We start from the raw sequence: 17,413 nt of genomic DNA, 5'->3' as shown, positions 1-17,413 counted from the left end.
AAGTCAAAGAGGAGAGTTGGCTTAAAGCTCAAGAATCAGAAAACTAAGATCACTTCATGGCAAATAGATGGGGAAACAGTGGCAACAGTGGCAGACTACTTTTTGGGGCTCCAAAATCATTGTACATGGTGACTACAGCCATGAAATTAAAAGACACTTACTCCTTGGAAGGAAAGCTATGACCAACCTAGACAGCATATTAAAAAGCAGAGACATTATTTTGCCAACAAAGGTCCGTCTAGTCAAGGCTGTGGTTTTTCCAGTAGTCATGTATGGATGTGAGAGTTGGACTATAAAGAAAGCTGAGCACCAAAGAATTGATGCTTTTGAACTGTGGTGTTGGAGAAGACTCTTGAGAGTCCCTTGGACTGTGAGGAGATCCAACCAGTCCATCCTAAAGGACATGAGTCCTGGTGTTCATTCGAAGGACTGATGTTGAAGCTGAAACTCCAATACTTTGGCCACCTGATGCGAAGAGCTGACTCATTTGAAAAGACCCTGATGCTGGGAAAGATTTAGGGCAGGTGGGGAAGGGGACAACAGAAGATGAGATGGTTGGATGGCATCACCAACTCAGTGGACATGAGTTTGTGTGGACTCTGGGAGTTGGTGATGGATAGGGAGGCCTCGCGTGCTGCAGTCAATGGTGTCGCAAAGAGTTGGACACGACTGAGCAACTAAACTGAACTGCACTGAATGTCTGGTGCGGAATATTCTAGGCAAAGGAAAAGGCAAGACAAAGGCTTTAGGACTGGCATGTACTTGATACATTGAAAGGTCAGGGTAGCTGTACCTAATCGGTGATGGGGTTAGAGGAGGATGCTACAGTCAGATTACCAGAGCCCTTGAAGGCCAGAGTAAAAGTTTGACATATTTTTTTTTTTCCTGAGGGCAACATAAAGACACTATGAAATATTTTCCACAATGCCTGGAATATACATTTAGTAAAAACTGGCTACAATTCTAAGTTGTAATAAATTCATACACCCTAACTCCATGCAGAGATTATCTTTTACACCCAGAGTTTTCATATAAACTTGTCATCCACTTTATAGTCAGCTTGGTTAGCAGCTAACATTTACTGACCTTTTAGAGTCAATAGAGAGTATCTTATCCTGACTCAACTTGTTAAGAGAACATAAACCTAAAATTTCAGAGAGTCAAACATTTTAGTTTTAATAACTATAGGCTGTTAACATTTTTCAAAAAAAGATTATGATCAAACATATTTAGGAAATTTTCCTTACTTCAAAGCCCTCTTCGAACCCTTAACATTACAATAATTTAAGAGGAATATACAGTATGCAGCCCTTTCCAAAGCATCTTAAGGACTACTGTTCTAGACAGATACTCTAATCTCTTCCATTCACCCTGCAAACACAGAATATGTCATCCAAGTAACACAAGGGGAATATAACCAGTGTTTATGTGATTATATTTACTGCTCCTCAGCCCAGTCACTGGGATTGAACCTGGGCCACAGCAGTGAAAGTCTGAAATCCTAACACTAGGCTACCAGGAAACTCTTTGTGTTCCATTTTGGTATAACTTTTCCTGGAGTTAAGCAATTGTCTCATTCTTTTTTCATTTAATCACTATTCAAAGTACCTATTGCCTTTTTCTAAATCCTTCAACTGTTAAAGGTTCATTTTTATCCTGGAGCCACCTTCGTCCATCCTCCTCCAATATAGCATGGTTGCTTTCCAGACCTCCTGTATAGCTGCCAATCCAAGGATATCCCTTTCACCATTGTCTTGGCAAGTTTTGACAAATACAGCACTCATTAAACTATCACCACAGTCAAGATACAGAACCTGTCCAGAATCACCGTTTCTTCATGCTGCTTTGTAGATTCTTTCCCTCCAGTGGCCCCACCTGTTCCCCAAGTAGTTTGCTACTGCTGCTGCTGCTAAGTCACGTCAGTCGTGTCCAACTCTGTGTGACCCCATAGACAGCAGCCCACCAGGCTCCTCTGTCCCTGGGATTTTCCAGGCAGGAACACTGGAGTGGGCTGCCATTTCCTCCTCAAGTGCATGAAAGTGAAAAGTGAAAGTGAAGTTGCTCAGTCATGTCCGACTCTTCACAACCCCATGGACTGTAGCCCACCAGGCTCCTCCGTCCATGGGATTTCCCAGGCAAGAGTACTGGAGTGGGTTGCCATTGCCTTCTCCCCAAGTAGCTTACTGATCTGTTTTCTGTCACTGTACATTAGTTTTTTCAAAGTTTTAAATATAAATGAAATCATACAACTTTTTCTGGGGGGAGGGGGTATGGTTTTCACTCAGCATATTATTATGAAATTTGTTCCTGTTGTGAGTATCAGTAATTCATTTATCACAAAGTAGCAAGATCAAATTATTGTGTGGACATATCAAAATGTATTCATTCAGTTCAGTTGCTCAGTCGTTTCCGACTCTTTGCGACCCCATGGACTGCAGCACGCCAGGCTTCCCTGTCCATCACCAACTCCCAGAGCTTACTCAAACTCATGTCCATTGAGTTGGTGATGCCATCCAACCATCTCAACCTCTGTCGTCCCCTTTTCCTCCCGCCTTCAATCCTTCCCAGCATCAGGGTCTTTTCCAATGAGTCAGTTCTTCTCATCAGGTGGCCAAAGTACTGGAGTTTCAGCTTCAACATCAGTCCTTCCAATGAATATTCAGGACTGATTTCCTTTAGGATGGACTGGTTGTACCTCCTTGCAGTCAAGGGACTCTCAAGAGTCTTCTCCAACACTGCAATTCAAAAGCATCAATTCTTCGGAGCTCAGCTTTCTTTATAGTCCAACTCTCACATCCATACATGACTACTGGAAAAACCATAGCCTTGACTAGATGGACTTTGTTGGCAAAATAATGTCTCTGCTTTTTAATATGCTGTCTAGGTTGGTCATAGCTTTTCTTCCAAGGATCAAGTGTCTTTTTAATTTCATGGCTGCAGTCACAATCTGCAGTGATTTTGAAATCCAAGAAAATAAAGTCTCGCACTGTTTCCATTGTTTCCCCATCTACTTGTCATGAAGTGATGGGACTGGATGCCATGATCTTAGTTTTCTGAATACTGAGTTCTAAGCGAACTTTTTCATTCTTCTCTTTCACTTTCTTCAAGAGGCTCTTTAGTTCTTCTTCACTTTCTGCCATAAGGGTGGTGTCATCTGGATATCTGAGGTTATTGCTATTTCTCCCGGCAATCTTGATTCCAGCTTGTGCTTTTTGCATGATGTACTCTGCACATAAGTTAAATGAACAGGGTGACAATATACAGCCTTGACATACTCCTTTCCAGATTCGGAACCAATCTGTAGTTTCATGTCCAGTTCTAACTGCTGCTTCTTGACCTGCAATATGATTTATCTGGAGGCAGGTCAAGTGGTCTGGTATTCCCATCTCTTTAAGGATTTTCCAGTTTGTTGAGATCCACACAAAGGCTTTGGCGTACTCAATAAAGCAGTAGTAGATGTTTTTCTGGAACTCTCCTGCTTTTTCCATGATCCAACGGATTTTGGCAATTTGATCTCTCGTTCCTCTGCTTTTTCTAAATCCAGCTTAAACATCTGGAAGTTCACGGTTCACGTGCTGTTGAACCATGGCTTGGAGAATTTTGAGCATTAATTTGCTAGCACGTGAGATTAGCGCAATTGTGAGGTAGTATGAACATCCTTTGGGATTGGAATGAAAACTGACCTTTTCCAGTCCCATGGCCACTGCTGAGCCTTCTAAACTTGCTGGCATATTGAGTGCAGCACTTTCACAGCATCACCTTTTAGGATTTGAAATAGCTCAACTGGAATTCCATCGCCTCCACCAGCTTTGTTTGTAGTGATGCTTCCTAAGGCCCACTCAATTTCGCATTCCAAGATGCCTGGCTCTAGGTGATCACACCATTATGGTTATCTGGGACATGAAGATCTTTTCTGTATAGTTCTTCTGTGTATTCTTGCCCCCTTTTCTTAATATCTTCTGCTTCTGTTAGGCCCATACCTGTCCTTTATTGTGCCCTTCTTGGCATGAAATGTTCTCTTGGTATCTCTAATTTTCTAGAAGAGATCTTTAGTCTTTCCCATTCTATTATTTTCCTCTATTTCTTTGCACTGACCACTGAGGAAGCCTTTCTCTCTCCTTGCTATTCTTTGGAACTCTGCACTCAAAGGGTACATCTTTCCTTTTCTCCTTTTCCTTTAGCTTCTCTTCTTTTCTCAGCTATTTGTAAGGCTTCCTCAGGCAACCATTTTGCCTTTCTTTTTCTTGGGGGTGGTCTTGATCACTGCCTCCTGTACAATGTCCTTACGATTAGATTGGGTTTCTACTTTTGGGAAGAAGATCACAGATGTCAAGTGTCGTTTGCTACATGAAGGATATATCCTTCCACATAGTTTATCCCTGTTGATGCTGACCTTGATTACTTGCCAGAGAAATATGTCTGTTTTCTCTACTCTAAAATTACTACTCTCCCCTCCTCCATATTGTACTCTTTGGAAGGAACTATTGGAAGTCCATGCTTAAGGAGTTAGGAATTAAGCATCCCCTCCATAAGGGTGGACTATCAACACAAATTATTTGGAATTCACACAGATTTCCTCTACTTTACTAAGATAAAAATTCCTTCTTTTTGGATTTGAGGTTTTCTTATCATTAGATTCAGACTGTATATTCTCAGTTGAAATATGATACTGATGATACTTTTCTCAGGGAAGCAAATTCAGATTAAATGGTGTCTATCTGCCCCTTACAGGTGATGATAAGTTTGAAGACTTGGTCTCATTGCCGTCTGGTCCTTCACTAAAGTCTTAACTATTTTTCTTACTTAAATAAGCAGTCTATAGGAAGATGGGGCTTCTCCTGTGGCTCAGCAGTAAAGAATCTGCCTTTGATGCAGGAGACACAGAGGCATGGGTTCGATCCCTGGGTTGGGAAGATCCCTTGGAGGAGAAAATGGCAACCCACTCCAGAAATCTGGCCTGGAAAATCTCATGGACAGAGAAGCCTGGTGGGCTACAGTTCATGGGGTTGCAAAGAGTTGGACACACGACTGAGCAATTAAACAACTACTACAGAGGACACTTCAAGACCATGTGAATAAACTGCTCATCAAAATCTCACTCCAGATTTATCATTCAATGATGATTTTTGCCCAATCTTTTACTATGATTTTCCAATCCCAGAAATCCTCCCATATCCATCAGCTGGTATTCTTCTGTAAAGAAGAGCCCTCTTTCTTATGGCTTGTAACTTCTGGATTCCTATGTTTCAGTGGTTTAGAATTCCCTATTGTCCTTTGTTATTTGGGGGTTCAAACCGTGACAGATTCAGCCAGCTGGAGCCCATTCAGGCCGACTCCTGTGTAACTCTGACCTGGCCCTATCATGTTTTAGCATTTCTTTACGTTCTGGCATCACAAGACAGTCCAGGCTTATCTTATACTCACTTTCTGTCTCAAATCTGGAATCAACCATTTTTCCAAAGAGCCTTGGTTTCTTTTATTGGGAATGTTAGAAATAAAGACCTAGGTGGTCCATGTGCTCATTGCTACTAGGGTATCTCTTTGATTCTGGAGCCCTTCAGTGCATGTAAGTTGGAATAAATATGCACACAAAAATATGACATTTGTATTATATATATATACAGTGTATTTCAGAAAATCATATGAGTTCACACTTACCTCTCCCATCCCTACAGGGCTTTTCCTTACCTTCCCACATTCGTATTTCTCTCTCTCTTCTTCTACTAAAAACCCTGGCCTCCAACAAAATTAACATTTATATGCTTCATCCTTTTCTATATTTAAATAGTTTCAGAAGCATAACATCTATACTGATATAAAAATGAACTTTTATATTCAGAATTTCTTTGTAATCTCTTCTCTCCAAACCAAGGAATAGAATATCAAGTTCAAGAATTACTTGGATTTGTTATTTCTCTCTCCTTCAGTTGTGGTTACGTTACTAACTTGAAATAAGTCGGTTTTTGGTTTGCATCTCCCTTGACATCCTTAGTGAAATAGTTTCAGGGACTATCAAAAAAATCACAAGAGCTATACAAGGAGGTGTAGATTGCAGAACTATCATTTCCTTGCCTTACCCTATCACTGACTGACTCTTGTAAGGTGGGTAACCAACTTTATTGCTTTCTGGTTCATCTCTTATTGTGTCTATGTTTTAAAAAGTTAAACAGGTATATTTATGCTTCCTTATTTTCTCTTCTTTCTTACACAAAAGGCCACATACTAAATTCCTCTGTCCTTTGCTTTTATTTAGAAAATTACCTTGGAAAACACTTTGTTTCAAAGCATAGACATTTTCCTCATTTCTTTTTAAGCTGAACAGTTCTTAATTGTGTGTGTGTTTATCAAACTAATCTCACTTGGACATTTAATAGTTTTCAGTGTTTTACAATGAAAAATATGACAAATTTTTGTCATATGACAAATGACTAATGTTGCTGCCATGAATATATACATGTATATGAATTATTTGCAGTAAACCTTCAGGATGTATTCCCAGAAGTGTGACTGCTGGTTAGAATGGTGAATGTAGTAACTTTGTTAGCTACTGTCAAATTCTCCTGCATGGAGATTTCACCATTTTGAATTTACTCCGGCAATAGCAAAGTAAAGAGTGTTTCTTTTGCCAACATGCTGATTCATATGCTGGCTGAAAACGGTATGTCAGTGCAGTCTCTTCTGCTGTCTTAACTTTTTACTTGGAAATAACTCCGAATTTTCAGAAAAGTTGGAAAAATAGTACAATGAAATCCTGTGTATTCTACCCAGATTCACTAATCAATAAAAAATTGCTCCATTTGTTTAATTCTTCTGTTGAAATATATAAATATTTTTCTGAACCATTTGAGAGTGAGTTGCGTTAATCTTTTTTTTTTTTTTTAATTGCACCCCACCAGCATGAAGGATCAGAGTTCCCCAGCCAGAGATCAAACTCACACACCCTGAAGTTTCCACTGCAGAACCTTAACCACTGGACCACCAGGGAGTCCCATACATGTCTTTTTATTCCAAACTGCTTCAGTGTGCATTTCCGGAGAATATAAACATTCTCTCATAACTACAGCACAATTATTCAGTTTCAGGAAATTTAACATAAAACACTTTGCCCTAACTTACCATCTGTAGTTCAATGGACCCAATAATATCCTTTATAAAATTTCTTCCCTCCAGTCCAGGATCACATGTTGTATTTGTATCCTTAGTTTTCTTTAATCTAGAAGATTGCTTTTGGAGAATATAGGCCTCCTCCCCTCTTGGTGCTGTCTACGTTTTCCAGTATACTTACCTTACATACTTCTCCCTGAAATTAATAAGCAATCCTGGGGACACATTTAAAACAAATACTGTTTCTCATTGAAATTCCACCCTTCTCTTCCCTAAATTAGGCATACAAAAGCTCCTGCAGAACCAAACATTATGATGTCACAAAACGATTTTCTAATTCTAGTATTCTCTTACCAGTCAGTAGGAAACTCTCTCATCATCCCCTTTATGTATCTACCTACCTACTCTTTATTGGTATGAACTCACTAACTCCTTTTTTTTCCCCCAGTAGTTTATAATTCACTATTGTCCTTAATTATTTGGGGGTTCAAATCACCCCAGATTTGGCTACTAGCATCACCCTGAACTAACTCCACGTCATTCTGACATGCCCACATCCATTCTGGACAATGCCTTACTTTCTGGGATATCAAGATAATCTAGTATTATTTTAAACCTACACTGCTCCAGCTCTGAAATCAACCATTTCTCCAAGGAGCTCTCATCCTTTTTAGTGGGGACTGGTATTAAAAACCAGTACAGTTCTATATTAAGCCATTTTTTATTATTCTTGTATATGTGTGTGGACTTGTCTGTTATCTTTTATCCTTTTTTCTTCAGTGTTTTTAATCTTTCAAATGTTTATAAAACTTTGTATTTAGGAATTTACCCTAAATTTTCCCTTGTGTGTTATATATGGCAAATTTTGATTTTGCTTATAGTTTTCTGTCATGCAATTAAAATTTTTTAATGTAGTAAAATTTATCAGTATTTTCTTTCAATGTACCTTGATCTTGAGTCACAGAAAAATTTCCAAATTCACCCATATACGTTATTTGTATAGTTTTTGATATTTGTATCACTGATCCAGAGCTTATTCTTATGTATGGTGTGAAGAGGGGCTTTCTAGGTGGTGCTAGTGGTAAAGAATCTGCATGCCAATGCAGAAGACACAAGAGATGTGGGTTTGATTCCTGCATCAGAAGATCCCCTGGAGTAGGAAATGCCACCCCACTCCAGTATCCTTGTCTGGAAAATTCCACGGGTAGAGGAGCCTCATGGGCTACAAGTCCATGGGGTCGCAGAGCCCAACACAACTGAGCACACAAAAAAACAAGGTGAAGAATAGACCTAACATTATCTTTCCCCAACTATCTAGTTGTAGTAACACTTTTTACTAAAATGTCTATTTTGTCACAGTGCTTTGAAACACCACTTTATGTATCAGGTTTCTATATGTTTCTATATGTAGTTGCCTCCATATCTAAACTTTATATTATTTCATGTATTTTCCCTTTAATGTTTCAAAACTCTTGCATGTTTTATTTTTCCAAATGAACTTCAGCACTAACTAGTTTAGCCCTGTATCAAAAAATTGTTGGGTATTATTAGTGTCTCATTAAATTTACTAACTTAGGAAGAAGTGACATCTTCATAATATTGAGATGTCTTAAGTAAGAATATGAAATGCTTTTTATAGTCTGCATCATCTTAGGAATTTAAGTATATTTTGTGGTTAATGTAAGTGCAATTTTTCCTTTTGTTATATTGTTCAATAGCACATTGTTGTTCAGTTGCTCAGTCATGTTCAACTCTTTGTGACCCTATCAACTGCAGCACACCAGGCTTTCCTGTCCTTCACTACCTCCTCGAGTATGCTCAAACTCATGTCCATTGAGTCAATGATGCCATCCATCCATCTCAACCTCTGCTGCTCCTTTCTCCTCATGCCCTCAATCCTTCCCAGCATCACAGTCTTTTCCAGTGAGCTGGCCCTTTACAACAGGTGGCAAAAATACTGGAGCTTCAGTATCAGTCCTTCCGATGAATATTCAGGGATGATTTCCTTTAGGATTGAGTGGTTAGATTTCCTTGCTATCCAAGAGACTCTCAAGAGTCTTCTCCAACACCACAGTTCAATAGTGTTAATTTCTTCGGCACTCAGCCTTCTTTAGGGTCCAACTCTCACATCCGTACATGACTATTTGAAAAACCATAGCTCTGACTATATGGAACTTTGTTGGTAAAGTGATGTCTCTGCTTTTTTTTAATAGTGTTTAGGTTTGTCATAGCTTTTCTTCCAAGGAGCAAGCATCTTTTAATTTGTGCAATCACCTTTCACATTGATTTTGGAGCCCAAGAAAATAAAGTCTATCATTGTTTCTGTTTTTCCCCCATCTATTTGCCATGAAGTGATGTGACTGGATGCCATGATATTAGTTTTTGATTGTTGAGTCTTAAGCCAGCTTTTTCACTCTGCTCTTTCACCTTCATCTAGAGTACACTAAGGTGTTTCATTTTATATCCTGCAATCTTGCTAAGTTATTTTGAAAGTTTTGTCATTAATTTTCTAGGGCTTTCCAGATAAACTATCATGTCACCTGCAAAGAAACTTTTCTTTCCCACTATGCTTATAATTGTTTTCTTTTTCCCAAGTGAATTGGTTCATACTTCTAGTACAATGTTAAACAGGGCAGACAAGGGGCACCCTTTCTGTCTGATCTTAGTGTTTCCCTACTAAGATGCTAGTTTTAGGATTAAGGTGTGTGTATGTATGTATATGGTGCATGTATATTTATGAAAATCACTTTAAGGAAGAATCCATCCATTCCTGTTTTCTTAAAAATTTCTATAAGGAATAGATCTTTCCTATTGTCACAGACTTACCCAGCATCTAAAAAGAAAATATGACTGTTTTCCTTAGAGGTATTAATATGGTAAACTATACATCAGTAGAGTTCCAAATACTGAATCATTCTTGTATTCCTACTGCAAACCTTACTTTATCACAATATATTTGAATATAGTGTTAGAGATTGCACAACATTTAGGATTTTGCATTGATATTCACAAATGTCTAATTTCCCTTTCTTTGCATTATTTTTATCAGGTCCAAAAATTGGTGATTAGTCTTGCTTCATAAAAATAATTAGATAGTTTTCTTTCATTTTCTATGGTCTGAAATGATTCATGTAGCATTGGTCTCTAAAGGTTTCACAGAATCCTGTGTGAAATCATTTGGGTCTTGTGTTTTGTGGAACAGGTGTTAGTTGCTCAGTTGTGTCTGACTCTTTGCGATCCCATGGACTGTAGCCGGCCGGGCTCCTCCAGGATTCTCCAGGCAAAAATACTGGAGTGAGCTGCCATTCCCTTCTCCAGGGGATCTTCTGGACCCAGGGGTAGAACCCAGGTCTCTTGCACTGCAGTCTGATTCTTTACCGGTTCAGCCACCAGGCAAGCTATTTGTAGGATAGCTACTTGATAAATTTCTCCATCTCTTCTATGGAAAGTGTTCAAGTATTTTTTTAAAAAAAATCTCTGGTGAGATCAATTTTCTGAAACTGCATTTTCCTAATAATCCATTTCATCTAGGTTTTCAAATTTATTTGCATAGTGTACGCAAAATAGTTGTTTACGATTTTCTCAATGTCTTTTGTATAAAATTATTATCCTTTTGTTATGCATTCTGTATGTCTGTGCATCCTCCTCTCCCCCTTGATTAAACTAGCTAATGGTTTATTTATTTTGTGAATTTCAATACAAAGGTCCAGGATTGACCCATCAATTTTACGTATAGTTTTTATGTATAGCTTTTTAACAAGTTAATTTCTACATTTACCTGTTACTTCTTTCGGTTCCTGTGTTTTGCTTTGACTTACTCTGCTGTTCTTTTTCATTTCTGAGTTGGGAATTATTTATTTTCAATCTTTTAGTTTTACCATGTTCAAGTAACCAAGAAGGCAAAGTGATGTTATCTGAGGAGGCTTTATAAATAGCAGAAGAACAAAGAGAAGCGAAAAGCAAGGGAGAGGGGAAAGGTACATCCAATTAAATACAGAATTCCAAAGAATAGCTGGGAGAGACAAGAAGGCCTTCTTCAATGAACAGGGCTTAATAATAGAAGAAAACAACAAAACAGGCAAGATTAGAGATCTCTTCAGGAAAACTGGAAATGTCAAGGGGCCATTCCACCCAAAGATGGGCACAACAAAAGATAAAAATGGTAGAGACCTAGTAGATGCTGAAGAGATCAAGAAAAGAGAATACACGGAAAAACTGTATAAAAAAGATCTTGATGAATCAAATTACTATAATGATGTGGTTAGTCATCCAGAGCCAGACATTCTAGATTGTGAAGTCAAGTGGGCCTTAAGAAGCACTGCTGTTAATAAAGCTAGTGGATGTGATGAAATTCCAGCAGGACTATTCAAAATCCCTAAAGGATGAGGCCATCAAGGTTTTGCATTCATTATGTCAGCAAATGTGGAAGACCCAGCAGTGGCCACAGAACTGGAAAAGGTCAATCCTCATCCTAATTCCAAAAAAGGGTGGTACCAAAGAATGTGCTAACCATCGGACAATTGCACTCATCTCCCATGCTAGTAAGGTCGTGCTTAAAATCCTGCATGCTAGGCTTCAGCATTATGTGAACTAAGAACTTCTAGATGTCCAAGTTGGGTTTAGAAAAGGAAGAGGAACTGGAGATTAAACTGCCAACCTTTACTAGATTATAAAGAAAGCAAGGGAATTTCAGAAAAACAACTATCTCTGTTTCACCAACTAGGCTAAAGCCTCTGACTGTGTGGATCATTACAAACTGTGGAAAGCTCTTAGAGAAATGGGAATACCAGATCATCTTACCTATCTCCTGAGAAACCTGTATGTGGGTCAAGAAGAAACAGTTAGAACCCTGTATGGAACAACTAATTGGTTCAAGATACAGAAAGGAGTACAACAGGGCCATCTGCTGTCACCCTGTTTAACCTATACGCTGAGCACATCATGAGAAATGCTGGGCTGGATGAGTTACAAGCTGGAATCCAGATAGGTGGGAGAAACATCAACAACCTCAGCTATGCGCATGATACCACTCTAAACGGCAGAAAGCAAAGAGGAACTTAAGAGCCACTTGATGAGGGTGAAGGAGGAGAGTGAATGAGCTGGCTTAAGACTAAATATTAAAAAAGCTAAGATAATGGCATCTGGCCCCATTACTGCATGGCAAAAAAAAAGGGAAAAGGTAGAATTAGTGACAGATTTCCTCTCCTTGGGCTCCAAAATCACTATGGACGATGACTGCAGCCATGAAATTAAAGGACACTTGCTCCTTGGAAGAAAAGCTATGACAAACCTAGACAGTGTGTTGAAAAGCAGAGACATTATTCTGCCGACAAAGATCCATATAGTCAAGGCTATGGTCTTCCCAGTGGTGACAAACAGTTATCAGAGTTGGACCATAAAGAAGGCAGAATGCCAAAGAAATGATGCCTTCGAAATGTGGTGCTGGAGATGACTCCAGAAAGTCCCTTGGACAGCAAAGAGATCAAACCAGTCAATCTTAAGGGAGATCAACCCTGAATATTCACTGGAAGGACTGATGCTAAAGTGCCAGTTATTTTGGTCATCTGATACAAACAGATGACTCTTTGGAAAAGTGCCTGATGCTGGGAAAGATTGAGGGCAGAAGGAGAAGAGGGTGTCAGAAGATAAGATGGCTGGATGGAATCACTGATGCAATGAACAAGAACTTGGGCAAACCTCAGGAGATGGTGAGGGACAGGGAGACCTGGCATGCTGCAGTCCATGTGGTTGCAAAGAGTCGGAGACCACTGTGTGACTGAATAACAACAAAGTAACCAGATGAGGCCCAAGATGGAGTTTCTCATGTTGAGCCCCAAGTCAGAAAACCAAAATTTAATGGTTATGTTTCTACACTCAGCTCTTCCAGAAGAGACAGGCCTAGGTCAACCTAGGCACAAATCAGCACAAATTACTTGACGCAGCTCCAAGACCTCCTTTAGACCTCCTTTGCTCCATTAAGACAAGTAACACCATTTTAACCAATCAGTAAATGTCTAGTAAAACTTCTTTGTTCCTCTTGCTCACTTTGGTCTATCAAAATCTCTTGGCCTTGTGCAGCTTTTCAGAGCTCCTTTCTAACTGCTAGACTGGATGCTGTCCAATGTATCAATTGCTGATAAAGCCCAAAAAACCTTTTAAAGTTACATTCGTGTTTTCCTTTAACAACTGACTGATAATTTAGGAGTATGCATTTTCCTCTGCTCACAGCTTTAAGTGTATTCCACAGATTCTGATACATATGTAGTATTTTCATTATTGTTATTTTTATAAACTCTGTACTTTGTTTGCACTCCCCTTTTACCCAAGAGTTAATATTTTTTTTTTTGAGTTAATATTTTTAAACTGAGGCATAATTTTGAATGCCAATCAAGATGCAGAACTTCTCCATCACTTTAGAAAGCTCTCTCATGTCCTTTTCCAGTCTGTTTTTCTCCTCCCTGCAGTTTTAGCACCATTGGTTAATTTTGCATATATTTAAGATTTTATATAAATGGAATAAAACTGTATGGACATTTTTGGTATTTATTTCACTCAGCACAATATTTTTGAAATTTATCCATGTTATTACATGTACAATGGTTCATTGCTTCTTACAGCTGAGTGATACTCAACTTTCTCAATATATTAGTCTATCCATTCTCTACCCAGACTTGACTACTATGAATAAAACTGCTATGAACATTCTTGCCAAGACTTTATAACATATAATAGAAGGTTACTAAAGTTAAAGATGGAAGTGCCCTTTTGCTTTTTGGTTTGCTTTTGTGTTCTTGAATAGAACCTAGTGATGTTTTCCTCATTTAGCAACGATTTTTGTGAATACTCAGTGTTTGAAATATAGTCTCTATTAGGATGTAGCGGTGGACATACCTGAAGATCTCTGCCTTATTTTGCTGTTGGATCTTTCATATTCTTATATTTTGTCTACAATTATCTAGTGTTAAAGTATTAAAGTCTTGAAATGTTAGTGCTTTTCACTACTACCATTTTTTTATAGCTTCTGATTTACAGGTTGTTGGTGTCATTTGGTTCATATATAACTATCATATCTCTGTTGTGAATTGTGGTTCTAGCATTATAAACTGTCTTCCTTTGTCTTGTTCAAGGCTTTTTGGTTTGATGTCTGTTATCAGCATTGTTAATCCTGCTGTCTTAATTTCTGTTTGCCTAGTATATCTTCGTCTATTCTTCCGTTTTTAGCTGTTTCAAGGGCTTTTTGTCTATTATAACATGGGTTTTAATTTTCTGATTCAATTTGACAATATTTTTAGTTGGTGACACTCCACTATTTCTTGCTGTGTATGTTGCTTTTGAGAAATCCAAAACCATTCTAATTCTCTGGCCCCTGTAAGTCACTTCATCTTTTTGCCTGGAGGCCCTGAGAATTTTTCAGAATCTTTAAAGTTGCATATGCTTACTATCTTGGAGTTTATCTTCTGGTATGAAATTTTGATGTATTCAAAATTCAGAAAGTTTTCTTGGATTATGGCTTTAAATACTAGGCTTTTATTCTTTTGCCTTCTTGAGAGACACCAATTACATGAGACTTTCTGGACCCATCTTTCATTGAAACTGTCATTGTCATTCTCTTGGTCTGCATTTTATCATATTTGCATTTTACTCTCTTGTGTGTTGGCAATTTGTAACTTAATCCTCATTTCTGTTACAATTTTTTCCTCTTCTTTTCTCAGTTTAATCTGACTTTATTTTTTTCTGTCTTCTGTCCCTTTCTGTTCTGTTTTCTATTTGAGTGAAGGTGTTTTTCCTCACTTTTTATCTCCAAATACTGGTTTTAAGATGTTTTATTTCATCTTGAGTATCACTGTGTCAATTTTCTTCTGCATCACATTTTTCTTTTTCTGGGGATAAGGAGAGATATTCATCAGCTCCATACACTCTGATTCACATTGTTTGTTTCTTCTTACGGAAGTTCTGAATGGATGTGACTTACTCTTTTCTATTTCTATTCACTTCATGGTCAGAGTTCCCAGTTCAAGAACACCCTCTTTCTTTTTCTGAAAGATTATCTTTTTCCTCTTCCTCCTTCTTTTTATCCATGACTCTTAAGTCCTATGTCTTCATTTCTTCCCTATGAAGTACCGATCATTTCAGGTTACCAATACTGGTACTGCTTGCTTTTTAGCTCTTCTCTGTGGTTAGAGCTGTGAACTATCAGATTTCAAACCTCTGCTCTTTTTTTTTTTTTGATGTTTGCCCAAAATTTATAAGAAAAACTTTTTGGTTAAAAAAAAGAAAGGAATAAAGGTATGAAAGGGACTGAGGCCTGGAAGCAGCATGGTAAGCCACACATCAGTACTTTGGAACTTAAGTGCTGAATTTCTCTCTTTTGGAAGTGATATTTTTGTACTTCATTTAAGCCTTCCATGACCCTAAACTCTATCAACAAACCTGTTAATACTTCCATTTCCCCCTCTTCACACGGCCAGATCTCTTGGAATCGGATTTCTCTACTTTAAGGTAATTTGAAGGTTATGCTAATTTGTTTCATAATGCTGAAGGCAAGGGTAGTGTGTATGATTAATAATACAACTAATACTTATATGACGCTTAGTATGTGGTAAGGACTTTCTAAACAGTTAATATGAAGTAATGCATTTAATCCTTACAAATATTATTACTTCCTTTCTACAGATGAGGAAGCAGAGGTTCAAAGAGATTAAGTGATTTGCTCAAGGTCATACAGCTAAAATGAATGCTAGCAATGAATCAAGGGAATAATCTTAAATTTATGTTCAATTTTAACCTCTTTTCTTTCTTAATTATGGTCCTCACTTCTACAGGCACAGAAAACAAAGATCAAATAAAACTGTTTCAGGTAATATGACATTTTGAACACTTTGTTCTTCAAAATAAAACTGAGAAATCACATTAGGTACTCATACAGTCACTCAAGACTTGAAATATAAGGTGGCGAGATGACTTATAAGGTGATGGGGAAACCTTGCCTAATATTAGGGCATATATGGTAACTGCTCATCCAGCACAGAGGATGTCAAAAGAAGGTATCTGAAACTCATACACCACGTAATGCAAGTTTACTATTTAGAATTATGGCAATAGATACTAAATAAAAAATAAAAGAATTAAAAATAACTGTCTCATGAAAGCTGAACTGGGAAAAGATTGCTGCAAGGGATCTTTCAATTTATAAAACTAAAAGTAAATTTTTATTAACTACCTCAAAAATTTAGTAAACTGGTAAAAATAGAGAGACTGATGATATCTGGCATTGGCAAATTTATGTATGAGAGAAAAAGCACTCGTATATATTCACATAGAAAGGCAAATGTATGCCATCTTTTTGGAAAGTAATTTGTATTACTTATGAGTATGTCTGTTGACCAGGGAATTCCACTTTAAGGAACCCATCCTTCAGAAACACTCATAGGACATAAGAATCCATGTGGAAGGCTATTTCTTATAGTAATAATGTAATAGCAAAAAAATGAAGGCAATCTAACCATTAGTAGGTGGATGATTAACAACAGGTAAAATACTGATTGAAAAAAAATAAATTGCCAAATATGAGTATATGACTCATTTCTTTATTAAAAGAAATAATGTGTGCTGGTATACACAGAGACTGATATATATATATGTTTATGTATATATTTAGAAAGGTTCTGGAAGGAATAGCTAAACTACTAACAGGGTGAGAATGGGATAGGAAGGTAATTTTAACTTTTCCATATTTTTCATTCTTTTTTAAATAGCAAACATGTAACACTTCTATAATGAAAAATAAAACAAAAAAGAGGTTTTTATAGTGATGAAATACAGGAAGAAGTCACAAATTGTAGTAGAATTTCATTTCCTACCGTGATGGTCTCCCTGAAGAAACTTCCTCCTTATACAATCTACAAAGGAATTAAAAGATATAACCATTAACTTATTCATATAATCACCCACAGGTTCCAATAAAAGTGTAAACCTCTCCAGGAGAAATTTTACAGAAAATATTTGAGACTCTAAATGCAAGCACATATAAATAATAGTATAGGGCTTCCCCGGTGGCTCAGTGGTAAAGAATCCACCTGCCAATACAGGAGATGCAGGTTTGATCTCTGGGTCGAGAAGATCCCCTGGAGAAGGAAATGGCAACCAACTCCAGTATTCTTGCCTAGCAAATCCCATGGACAGAGGACCCTGATGGGCTACACTCCATGAAGTCACAATAGAGTAAGACACAACTTAGCAACTAAATAACAACAAATTAATAATATAATTTCAGTATGAATAAACTAACCAAAAGTTAAACCCATTCTCT

The 17,413-nt window shown here is 37.7% G+C and overlaps 1 protein-coding gene across 10 annotated transcripts in view; it reads right to left on the bottom strand.

The window, feature by feature from the left end:
- MBTD1 (mbt domain containing 1) overlaps positions 1-17,413 on the bottom strand; it is a 67,801-nt gene that overhangs the window by 44,475 nt on the left and 5,913 nt on the right. For 7 of the 10 annotated variants that reach the window (XM_043904111.1, XM_043904109.1, XM_043904108.1 and 4 more), the window contains exon 3: positions 16,965-17,003. The exons of the other annotated variants lie outside the window; for them this stretch is intronic. The gene's annotated coding sequence lies outside the window, so the exon portion shown is untranslated. The remainder of the gene's footprint in view (positions 1-16,964; positions 17,004-17,413) is intronic. 10 annotated transcript variants of the gene reach the window in all.

The sequence above is a fragment of the Cervus elaphus genome, chromosome 5, assembly GCF_910594005.1.
Source record: "Cervus elaphus chromosome 5, mCerEla1.1, whole genome shotgun sequence".
Taxonomy (NCBI): domain Eukaryota; kingdom Metazoa; phylum Chordata; class Mammalia; order Artiodactyla; family Cervidae; genus Cervus; species Cervus elaphus.
The sequence above is the reverse complement of the archived record's forward strand: the minus strand, read 5'-3'. Positions and strand labels throughout refer to the sequence as shown.